This window comes from Galeopterus variegatus, unplaced genomic scaffold (genome assembly GCF_000696425.1).
Source record: "Galeopterus variegatus unplaced genomic scaffold, G_variegatus-3.0.2 Scaffold4482, whole genome shotgun sequence".
Lineage (NCBI taxonomy): Eukaryota > Metazoa > Chordata > Mammalia > Dermoptera > Cynocephalidae > Galeopterus > Galeopterus variegatus.
This window is the reverse complement of record NW_007730593.1, coordinates 81,885-91,711: the sequence shown is the minus strand read 5'-3', so window position 1 is coordinate 91,711 and position 9,827 is coordinate 81,885. Positions and strand designations below refer to the sequence as shown.

General features: G+C 38.6%; 1 protein-coding gene across 1 annotated transcript in view; it reads right to left on the bottom strand.

Moving 5' to 3' along the window:
- LOC103603171 (clavesin-1) overlaps window positions 1-9,827 on the bottom strand; it is a gene marked incomplete at its 3' end in the record, with an annotated part of 90,950 nt that overhangs the window by 79,741 nt on the left and 1,382 nt on the right. The gene's annotated exons all lie outside the window — the stretch shown is intronic.

The window sequence follows — 9,827 nt, the reverse complement described above, 5'->3', positions numbered from 1 at the left end:
CAAAAAAAAAAACAAAAACAAAAAAAAAAAAAAAAAAAAAAAAAAAAAAAAACGGGGGGGGGGAGAGGAAGATTTAACAACCCCCCCTTTTTTTTTTTTTTTTTTGAAGACAGCCATTTACCTCAAAAATAAAAAGGACTGTTAAAGGTCACCCTATCCTAACCCCATAGGTACTTAATTACTGGGGGGGGGGGGGGAGGGACAGGCTTACAGCTCCAAGCTTGACCTTCAAAAATCAAATTCAATGGCAATGAGAAAGGAGGCTCATGTGTGGACATTTGCAAAAGGCTGTATTATTTGTGCTTGCCACCCTCTGCAAGGAAGGCAAAGGGACTCAACTCTAGGTTGGCTCTTCCACCTAACCCAGTATCCACGTGGGCTTAAAATCATTCCATTTTATATAACTTTTCTATTGTCCCAAAGTATTGTTTCACTTATAATAATGATTGTTTTAATCCCCTCAAATGTATCATTCATGATTACTCCACCTAAATGGTGTGCAGAAAAACACCCATATTATTTGTGTCTCTCTCATTTTAAATATAAATGCTTATACTATCACAGACATTTCTTTGGTCTTACCTGAAAGTTCCAAAAAAACAGAAGACATACTTGGTGTACACAAACTTGGAAGCATGTACTTTTTCCTAGCTTTCCTAGGTCAACAGTATCTACAATAAGAGGCAGAATATTTACTACCAATCTAATCATTTTTGGTAATGCTTTATCCTACAAAATAATATAAAAGACAAAATGATTCTCCTGCTTAGTTTAGGACTAACAGTAATTTCTTAAGGGAGGCAATCAATGCACACATTTCTGCTTTACATTGCCTTTCAGATATGGGGGAGATGAAGGATGTCAAGTAACTAGTATTCATTTTCAAGATAATAAAATAATAAGAATAATTTTCTTTTTTAAATATTGGCTTTGTAGAATAATTTGTAAGAAAATAGCATTTGGCTTTGTAATGTGTGAAACAAGAAACAGAACAGAGTCTTGCTTCTCACTGATTTTAAAGACCCATAATAGTAAAGGAAAATAGTGTGATGAACTGTTCCCAGGATTAGAAGAATCTTCAATTCCATCTAGTTCAATGCCCCCAGAAGTTAAAATTCCTTCTCCAATAGCCTCACCACACCACTTCAGAAGCTGCCTTATCCAACTTCATCCTCCTCCAATTCATCCCCACGCCCACTAGAATCTATCTTTGATATGCTGCTGAAACTGCTCTTACCAACCAATGGCGGGGACAATGATATATTTTATTATCCAAACTTAGGCACTAAAGGGCACTGATAATAATAATGCTGGAGCCACAGACATAAATGGGGACAATTCCATGCAAACCCAGAGAGCTGGTCATCCTACTAGTGAATGACACTTGTGTTGCTCCATCCAATAGACAAATTTCAGTATTTATTGTGGGGGACCTCTGTCAGTATTTGATATTGATCTCTTCATCCTCCTTAGACCTCTTTCTCCCATTCTCCAATTCTTTTCTGTGACTCCATACACCCTGATTTTTCTCCTAGCCCTTCGTCCTTTCTTGCTCGGTCCTCTCTTTCTATGCTTACCACTTCAATGCCTGTCTTTTCTAGGATCCTGCCCCAGGATTTAGCCATCTACATGTGAATAACTTCAGTCCATAGTTTGCTTCTGATCTTCAGGCTACACATTCCACTGCCTACTGAACATCTCCAGCTAGATGTCCTACAGAGACCACAAACTCAATATGTTCAAAACTGAAATAATCAGTTCCTCATCTTGAATTTGTTCCTCCAACTCCATCTCTTAGTGAGTGACATCATCTTCCATGCTACACATCTGGGAGTCAACTTTTATTCTACCCTCTCCCTCAACAGCCACTACCAGGCAATCACTTCCATAACATTTCTCAATTCTGCCCGATTCTTTACATCCCCATTATCAGTTTTTTTTAGACCACATGACCATGCATCTGATTAGTCCTACAACATTCTCCCTCCTATGTCCTAGCTGCCAATCCACTGTCTGTATTGCAATTGAGATATGCTCATGTCACTCCTTGATTAACATGCATTATTAGCTCCCAATTGTGCTAGGATAAAGTATACAACTATGTAACATGGTTTGCAAGAATCATCATCAGGCCCCCATCTGTCTCTCCAGATTCACCACCCAGCTGTGCAGCCTCACTGAGACACTAGCAGCTTCTTCTCCCCACTGTGTCTGCCCTCCCTGCCTAGAATGACCACTGGCAAACTCCTCTTTGCCCTTCAGGACTCAGCCTAGAAGTTGTTTTCCCCAGGAAATCCTCCCTGACCTTCAGAGGTTACAGCATCCCCACAGCCCCAACCACATCACATTTTATTGCCATTTTCCTTTCTTCCTCTTTACTCAGAATACTTTACAGAGCAGGGCTGGATCTCACTCATCTGTGTATCGCCAGTACAGTGCCTGACATAAAGAGGGAGGGTCAGCTCCGTGAGCAGAGAGACTTCGCTGTGTTTGCCACCATATCCTCAGTGCCTGCAATAGTGCCTGCCATGGGTAAATGCTCAGTAAATACACAGAGAATAAATGAATAAAGAAAATAGTCAAAATATTGTTTTGATGAGTGAATAAATGCTTTCCCTCTCTGATTGGGCACTTCCAGCACTAGTTTTTTCTTAAATGAAGCATTTCAGCCAACTTTTAATTTCCTCCCTCATCTACAAAGTACTTTTCCCCCTGGAGAATTTTGCCAAGGTACTTTGTACTTCAGATCACCTCCCTGAAGCACTCTAGGTAATGTTCATGGTTCCAAGCCATGGAGCATGGTGCTCAGAGCACAAGGCATTGCAATAGCTTGTTCCCTGCAGAAGATTTAAAGCTGTTTGGAGCAAGTTACTTACCTTATAGTTCAGGGAACTCAACAATGGTTTTGAGATAAATTACTATGGGTTCAAAGGGAAGTGGAGGTTGCATTTTTCACAGCTTGCTTGCACACTTAGCTATGCCTCTAATATCTAAAATAAATTTGCTTCCATCTACATCTTTATTCTGTGGTCAGTATACAGTAGAAGCATCTGGGGAGAATACTCAAGCCAGAGTCACTGGGTTTCATACTTACAATAAAATAGGTATTTTCCATTAAAGGCAAACCCTCATACCAGAAATCTGAATAGCAAATAACAATTTCAGTACTAACCAGCTGCTAAAAAAAAAAATTTAGTCTTAAGGAAGGGCACCTGCAAACACAAACCAACATTTTTATAAATCAGGGAATCTAAGAATAAAAATCCTTTCAGAAAGTACAGTAATTCATGGGCCGGCCCGGTGGCGCACTGCTACAGTGCACCGCTTGGGAGTGCGGCGGCGCTCCCGCAGAGGGTTCGGATCCCACATACAGACCGGTTCCCGCTCACTGGCTGAGTGAGGTGCGGGTGCAGCACCGAGGTTTGCGATCCCGTTGCCGGTCCCGGTCCGGTACGGGCGCGACACTGAGGGTTGCGATCCGTTGCCGGACAAGAAAAAAGACAAAAAAGGAAAAAAAAAAAAAAAAAAGAAAGTACAGTAATTCAGATGAAACCTATTTTGGTTATTTTATAATCTATTATTCTCATTTATTGTGTTATATCATCTTCAGAAACACACATTAAATATATTAGGAAAAAAAACAGAATAATAATAGTAATCTTATCTATAAATATGTACATGTGTATGTATTATTTCAAAGCATTTGGCATCAATTACCTTTTTTCTTTTTTGCAATGATCCTACAATAAGTAGAAGATAATTCCCTGGGCAATGCTGTGGTAAAACCATGAAATAATGTAGCTAAAAGTGCATGTGAAATGAAAAGATCAATTTCACATTAACTGTAACATTCTTGTTGGTAAATTATGCTGTCTTCAGGTAAATAAAAAGATATTGAGACACAGAACAGCTAAGCAACTGCTTAAAGTCAGATAGTGAGCTAGTATTAAAGTTCAAAAACAAATAAATACTCATTGCGCAATTGTTCCGATGTTATATGATCTAATTTCCACACTAACCCTTAAAGCTGGGATATTATTTATTATATGAAAGGATAAATCTGAGATTTAGATAAAGTATAGTGGGAAGAAGAAAGATTTATGCCCAACCCTGCCTGAACCATGTTTTGTCCAGGACTTTCCTGCCTGTCACAGCAGGTGCTTCTCTAACATCACTCCGGGTACCAGTGCCCTCACGTTCACTCACTCACGTGACAGGCATCCACTGGCACCTGCCAGTCCTAAGGAAGATCATTTAAGGGATCTTGTAAAACTGACCAAATTTGGGGGGAAAGAGAATATTATTGTCAAGATCAGGAAGATAAAAACTATAAAGCCTGAATATTACTTAAAATATAAGAACATCAATAACTAATGAGTAGTACCTCAAATTTGTATGGCTTCTGGATGTTCTTGGTAATATAAACAATAATTTTAAGTACACATAAATTTAAATTAATACAAATAGAAAATGAGAAAACATACCTCTGTTTTTCTCTCAGGAGAAAAGGATGAAAAATGAATCTCAGTAATAAAACTTTGCACATGAAAATCTAATCAACTGCCTCATCCATCAGTAAGTGTGAAATATGTGTTTCCAGAATTTAAATATGTATTGAATTAGGTTAACCTTTGTAGCTCTTCACCTTTCTAAAACCTCACTTCAACTTTTTAAACTGAATACATATTTTCACCTAGGAATGCCAAAAGGAATTTTTACACTGAATGAAATAAAAATAGATGCTGCTGATATATCTAGACTAAAATTGAAAATCACAGCGAGCAAAAATCATTTTTTAAGTATAACTCTATTTGAAATTTTTCCTGAAAGATGATATGCTCCCATACTGCCAGTAGAGCCTACATTTAAATCTCAGAGGTTGGTTGATTATACATTCTTTGGTGTTGACCAGAAAGGAGACTTTTTTTCAATTGATGAATTTTCAGATTGACCATTGTGGCCTGTAGAACTTCTGTGCCAGCACTGGCAAAGGAACATAAGCCCTGTGAGTAACACAGTGGCCTCCAATCCACTGACTTCTATTAAATGATAGCCAGCTTGCAGATATGAACTATCTGTACCAGGGACAAGGACAGTAGTCTGGAAGGATAAAGAGGAAAACTTCAATCATCTCATAATGTAGTGTGACCAGAATTTAGCTCTTGACTCACAGTCAACCTTCCATCACCTTAGCTCAGTCCTAGCCCGGGGCTTACTATTGCCATGTAAATATTCATTGTGTAGATTCCCTGGGCTCCCTTTAAAATAGCCACGAAGCACACAGTCATCTGCTCTCACTTGCTTCTGCTCTTAAGAAAGGTGAAAAGCAAAATGGAATGAGTTCCATCAGAGAAGAGACTAAGAATTTCTACCCAAAATAGATGTTAGGTCAGAATTAGAATAGACTGGGACTCGGATAAAGTGGACCTATTCAACAGGGGATTATGTCTTGGCTTTTAGAAATATATACAAGGCTTTTATTTTTTTCAGTTTGCTTTGGGACAGATAATTCAAGGAGTTAAGGGGGAAACTAATGACCTATTCAACAGGGGATTATGTCTTGGCTTTTAGAAATATATACAAGGCTTTTATTTTTTCAGTTTGCTTTGGGACAGATAATTCAAGGAGTTAAGGGGGAAACTAATGTATACAGAACGTGTAGGATTTTTCTTCCTCCTCACTGTGTTGTTAGGTAGAAAAGTTTTTAATGGAAGTACATTTACCTGACACCTCGGTGTGTTTTAAATAAAGACAATCTAGAGGGAAAAAAATTATTGAGACATAGAGTGTTTTCCTGTGCTATTAAATTTTTCTCACAGGAAGTCATTGGCAGTTGATGTCTCTATTTTAAAAACAGATTAGTTGTCCTTCTTAGGAGTATCAATGTGAATGCAAGAGGGAAGAAAAAAAACCCACTTGACCATTTTGTCACCACAGGGTATTTCTCTAGGAATAGACTCTTTGTTTTTTGAGGAAGAGGGTCTGGAGGAATGTAAGAAAGGCAAGGCTCACCCAGAGATGGCCATTAAATCTCCTCACCCCTTTCTACTCATGCATTCCTCCCAGCACATCTGTGTAACTGGGACCCTTCTTCTAGAGGTGACTGGGCAGATGATGGCAGCAGCAGGAATCAGAGTCTAAACCTGCCTGGTGAAAGTGAAATGCAGCAGGGTGCTTACGGGTGAGGGGGGAGGAAGAGGGCTATTTGTATAACTCTCTTCTCAACTAGAAGTATAATTTTCAAGCACTTATTGCCTCAGAACTTGGAGTGGTTTTTGTTCTATTTTAGAGTGAGTGCTATTATTTAATAAACAGACATAAAGGTGGAAATGTTAAAAAAAAAAAGAAGGAAACTGTTCTTTGTCCTTGCCTCTCAAAGTGTGGTCCATGGGTCAGCAGCACCTAGGAGCTTGCTAGGAACACAGAATGTCAGGACCCACCCAGACCCACTGAATGGGGAACAGACTCCCCAGGCAATTGGTACACATTAACATTCGAGAAATGCTGGTCTAGAGTATTCCTAATGACCCAAAGGGGTTGAGAATGTAGACCTGAGACCAGAGCTCACATTGTCTGTGGACAGCAGCTCTACATTGTCCAAAAGGAGAGTAAAAGCATCCCCAATGTGTTCATTCCCTGTGGAGCACTGGCACACATAACAGTTTATAATATCATCCCATTAATTACTCTCATACATACTTGCATGCTCTATATATCAACCAAAGGGAAGGAAGGAAGACAGGAGGGAGGGAGGGAGGAAGTGAGGGAGATTGAAAGAGAAGGAGGGAGAGAGGAAGAGGAAAAGGAGAGAAAGAAAAATCTCACATGACTTGTTTATTTTGTTTTATTTTGGCCGCACATCAAGAAACCTTTCACTTATAGAGCCTGTGATTTGAGCCCCCTGCCCCCCAGCAGCTACTCCCAGACTCACAACTTTTCTCCTACTTCCTCCAAAACTACAAAATAATGAATACTGAATACACTATGAACGTGACACACATAAAGGTATGGAACTTTACATAAGACATTTGAGGAATAATAGAAGTTGGACTGATGTGATGCTATTTTAAGGAGCAGATATGGAAAAGAGATAGTCAATGCCCTGTACAAAATCCAGGAATTGGAGATTTGGCTAAAAGGGCCCCAATTACAAGAGCAAATCATCTCTAACACATATGGGGAAATTCTTGCTGGCTCTGTCAGGAAGAAGAAAAGCTCACAGGAAATTAGCCTGCCACGCAGGAAACTTTCTCTGATATTTCCTGTCACAGAACAGGTTCATAAAGAGACAGAACATAAGGCACCTGACCGGGGAAGATACAATAAAGAGCTGTGGGAGGCAGCAGAGAGATAGGGAAGAAGAATGAACTTATTATCTGAATAAATAAAGGCTTTTATTATGGAGCAGGAGGTGTTTGATCAGTTGAGCTCACACCCATGAAGAATCAAGCAAAAGAACATAAACTTCTCTTAAGCTAAGAAACAGGTAGAAATTAAGCACAATTTTCTGTAGAGAGATGTAACACTTGGGGCTGACATTAGGGGTTGCAGACTGGTAGTAATTCACACTGTGGACCTTCTCCTGAAATAACTTTATTCAGTGAAATCTGGATAAAATAAACAATAATTTAGAAAAATCAATATTTGGGGGAAGGATGTAAAGGGAAAAGAAGACCTCTGTTGGCAATATTGAGGTGTACTTCTGGGCTGATTGCATGTAGTCAAGTTTCACATTTTGTTTGCCCATTCTGCTGTGTTCATTCCGCTGTCTGAGTCACTGTATAACAGGAATGGCACAGAAGATCAAAGTCAGCCATTTACTAAGGATGGCTCTGCTATGAGGGAGTGTGAAAAGTCGTGAATAGACTTCTCAGGGATAAGAAGGCATCTCTCTTTGTAAAACCTGCAGAAATGAGCAGACACTAACAGTTCTGACAAGTTCAGGATTTCACCTTTTGGGAAATAAAGAATCTTCCAGCTTTGTATTCCATGATTCTAAAATGCTGCACCCTTCTATGAGAATGTCTAAAAAAGTGTGTGATGACACTCTGCTGGAAATGTCTTCTGCTCACCTTTGAATTCATTATAAAAATGAGAAAGTTCTGTTACTGAAAATATTTTTAAAATACAATAGTTCTTAGCAGAAAAAATTTAAGTGAAGAAGCCAGGATAGTGGCACTCTATAAAAATTAATAAGCTCAGCATAATATTTCAGTCAGGGAAAGGCATCGCTTCTGAGACAGATGCCTGTAAATCTTACCGAAGCAGCATTGTTTTGAAATTTCCCCAGCCTCCGGAAATTGTATTAAGCACAGGAAGACAGCAGCACTAGAGGCACTGAATTCCTGGCCTGACTTTCCAGAGAGAAGCAGCTAGAATTGGCAATATGTACATTTTTTAAAATTATCTGGGCTGAATCATGTTTTTGCAGACAGATAAAGGAGTTTTCAGAATCTCCTTGCTCAGGGATTTGAGAGGTCTTGTTTACTGTGGATATTACCAGTCTTCGAATAGTATTTGGATGACTAAATTTTCTTCTTCTAAAATCCATTTCACCAAGTACTTTCACTAGTTTTCTTAGTTTGAGTTAAAAAGTGAGTGAATTTTAGAGGCAGATGAAATTACATTTATGTTTATGTTATTAGTAGCAGTAAGTAGTTTTTGACACAATGCTACTAGTCCTCATTCACAGAGTATTAGGTGTGAATTATTTCTTTAAACTCCTTCCAGAAGATACCCATATGTGGCTATCTTTATTATTGATAATGCATCTAATGATGAACAAGCTGATTTAAATGAAACTTACTTCACCGTCTCTTTTTAAAGGGGCAGAATAAATGCACAAGGGCAATTTTTGAAGGAAGCTTTTCTGTGCTCCAGTTTAAACTTTCGTGTTACATGTGACCTGACATTATTCCTGTTTAAATACATCTCATTTTTAATAAAGATGTTAATTATATATATACACACACACATATAAACTTGCCAAAAAACCCTAATACTTTGCTGTTCTGTAAAAATCAATTAAATGAGCACTTACCAAAAGATTTTTCTTTATGACAGGCTCAGGCACTCATTTTCAGATCTTTATTAGCTCTTATAAACAGATAATCCTGGCTAAATAAAGCAAATAGGTTCTTTGACTTGAGTTTGGACCCTCAAGTCCAAATGAATCAGATATTTTAAAGATGTTCCAACTTCCCTTCAGCTGAGATAGAAAATGATAGCACTCTAAAAGCAGAGCCTGGCAGAACACAGTTACATAAAATGCCTTTTCAATTTTTGCACTCTGTTACCTTTTACTATTATAGGGAAATGGTGTTATCGCCTGATTACCGAGAAAGCACACAAAAATCTCGCCTTCCAAATCCAAGCTGGTCCTTGACTAGTGGTGAACAAAGCCAGGCCATCTGCTCTGAATGTCATTACTACTTTGGCCATTTGGACATGGGATCTATCTTCTCTGCTTCAAAGAGAGGTTTAAAACTGAAAATTGAAATGAAATAAGAAGACAGGAAGAGACATTTGAACGAATAACACTTTCCAAACAGAGTCCCATTTGTTGGGTTATTATAATCACCATCATTTTAATTTCCATCCTGGCCACAGAGTTAACCTTTATGGCCCCCATTTTACAAAACATTTCAGTAAAAAACTTAATTCCAGAGTTTCTGCAGTAAACGCTTGGAAGGAAAACGGACGTGTGGGTGATATGAGTCATCAGTCACCCCCACCCTTCTTCCTGGTGATTCTCCATTGGAAAACCAGAAACACGGGCTAAGCTTGCTTTTTTTTTTTTTTTTTTTTTTTTTTTTTTTTTTTTAAAA